The sequence below is a fragment of the Saccopteryx leptura genome, chromosome 3 (assembly GCF_036850995.1).
Source record: "Saccopteryx leptura isolate mSacLep1 chromosome 3, mSacLep1_pri_phased_curated, whole genome shotgun sequence".
Taxonomy (NCBI): Eukaryota; Metazoa; Chordata; class Mammalia; order Chiroptera; family Emballonuridae; genus Saccopteryx; species Saccopteryx leptura.
In genome coordinates, this window is record NC_089505.1 from 252,301,707 (window position 1) to 252,304,622 (window position 2,916).

A 2,916-nucleotide genomic window follows, 5' to 3' on the forward strand; every position below is an offset into this window, starting at 1 on the left:
TGTTAGGTGTTTTCATGAATTTTGAACAAAGCTGTAATGTAGTTATGATTATCCCCCATTTTCCACTAAGAATCTGAAGCTTGAAAGAGCTACATAAGTTCCCCAGAGTCCCGTGACCCCTAATTGTGGCCTGAGGTTCCCTTTAACTCTCCAAAACCCCATTCCTGCCACTTCCTCCCACATGCTCTGCTCTGGGGGTTTCTTCCTGAATTTGAGGAGGGACAAAGAAATCCTTGGATGATAGTGTGAATCAAGTTCTGAGGAGTTAGGCATCTTTTTCTAACACTATTACAATTACAGACAGGTTAGCTTGGATATTGGCACCTTCAGCATGAAAAGTCTTGAACTACTTTCTTTGATGAGAACAGAAGTTTCCAGCCCATGCCCAAAAATCAAAGAAAATACTCCATGACATGCTTCCATGTCAAAGGTAGGTGGGAATGTGTCTGAAGGAATAAATAGAAGCCTTTTAATGCTTCTCTGTGAAGAGCTCTGGCTGAGGTGTTAACATCCAGGTTAAGAATATAAAAAGCGAATAAATGAAAAACACCATGACTACAATGGTGTTAACTTTATCAGAGGACCTCCAAAGTCACTACCAATTATGTGGTATGAAATGCCCTCATTATGGAAACTGCGATGATTTTGTGTCTACTAATGAGGATAATAACTAATATATTCTGTCAACAGACATGACAGCTGACTGTACATATTTTGGAGGCATATATATATATTTAGATGCCGTAACTGTACTTCCAGCTATTTCAACTACTAAATTTTGTTGACACAATGCAATCCAGCAACCAGGAGCCTTACAGGGAAAGGTTAAAATTCTTCTTCCAGCTGTTTCTCTTCCTTACATCATTTTTGTCTCATTATTCACTAGGATTGATAAATCTGTCACTCAGATCCCAGGCTAAGTGATGTGCTACAGGGAAATCGCTAATGTGACTAGGAAACAAAGTAACACTGAACACCGGGTTCACGGCATCCAGCATTCCAAAGTACCGTGTCCTGCCTGGTAGCCATTCTAACACGTTCTCTTGCACACTGACCGGGAGAGTTTCTGTCTGATACGGGACATGTGCTTCACTTCCCCTGTCCCAGCTCCCCATTTGCTAAATTGGGGGCTGGGAAAGGAAAGGAGATGGAAAGATTTGCAGGATGGACTCTAATTTTAAGACAAAGGCCATTGCATTAAATCTTAACAGATGTTTCGCAAGTTTAGAAGATTAAGAAAGATTTCAGCATCAAAAATCAAAGAAAATACTCCATGACCTTAAAAAAGGATAAAACACAAAGCTCTAACAAACCCAAAGTCCACTTTGACAGCTGTCTCTGATGGAATTGATGAGGTGCTATTGATGTTTGGATTAAACCATGCCTCTGTGATCAAGTACTCAAACATGGGATAAAAGACGAATATATTCTTTAATCCTACCCACTAATTTTGTCTAGGCCTTGAAAAGCAGTGGATACTGAACAAATGTTGAAAGTGGCCTCTTTTCTGTTTATTGACAAAACTATTTCTATTTCATTAATTTGCCACGTATCTCATCAGCATTTAAACTAACACAAGAAAATCCATGCAAGGTACTGGACTCCCCACAAACAGATTGCTACAACTTCCAAGGCCACTAAAGGCAAAATCAATAGATGATAATTCTAGAAAGTGAGAAAAATGTTACAGGAAAATGTAATAGAAAAATTGGGTTCCAGTTTATTTTTCTTTTTTTTTGCTACAATGTAAAATAGCACTTGGAATTCCAATTTTTAGCCCTGAGAGAGTTTTAAAAGAAGAAAAACTTTTTTTTTTCTTAAGGAAAGGGTGAAGAGGCAATTAAGTCATTAATTACTCTCTTTGTCTAACGCTGTCCAACCCATCAAACTTGGTCTCTTCTGTCTTCATCAAAGGTGCAGCTCACTCTACAACAAGTACCTCTTAAGAAGACAATCTCATGTTTCAAAAGCTGCTCTATGAGGAATTTAGATGAAGTGAAATTAATATAACACTTAGCAGCAGACCCCAGAGTTTGACAGCTGCACAGCGCCCACTATCACCAAGGTCCTCAAATGAGCAGCAAGAAGTTCCAGGGACAGGGACCCTGTGGGGAAACAGTATGCTATGTGCAAAGGGCAAGGAGCATTGCATTTCATGGAGGAGAAAAGGTGGAACTGGCATTAATGCTGAAAACTGGAGACCAACCCACACCCCCCTTTAAAGGAGACCAGGAAATAAAACAGGTCCTTTGAAGAAGGAGCCATCAAAAATACCAGAATGCCCTAAGAAAGTCACTGGAGAGACAGGGACTGAGGAAATGAGTTAGATCCATCTTAATGCCTTTCTAGTGGGTCAGACCAAGTTCAGGGAGATCTGAGAGGCAGGCCTCTCCATGTCCACCCTTCCGGCATGCCTTTCACCCCCCACAGATCCTCTCTCCTAGGCCTCCAGGCAGTCCACTGGTACCTCCATGAGGTACACCTCTCTCTGGTGTGTGTGATTAGTAGAATCCTTCATGGAGCTCAATATGCCTCTTTGAGAAAAAAAGAAAAAAATTTTTTTAAAAAGTGACAAAGTATGATGCTCCCTTGGTTTTCTTTCTCGTGTCAAGTCTCCCGTTGCTGATCTGGAAGGAAGCATTCGTTTGCCTCACAAGATCTTGGACCAGTTCTCCCCAGTGGCAAGGAGAGAAAGGCACAACACACATGGCAGTTGCATGTGCAAGCAAGGAACAAGCAGAAACATGCATTTTAAAGCCATTTTGGAAAAATGGAGCATGCTTATAAAAGATTCTCCCTTTTCCTACCAGTTTCCAAAGACCCAACTAGGTTATACTCTAGGAACCACAATGAGGCATTTCAGTGAAGAATTTGTTGACTTCATCCTCAGATACTCTGCCTGCAAGATGCTAGAAT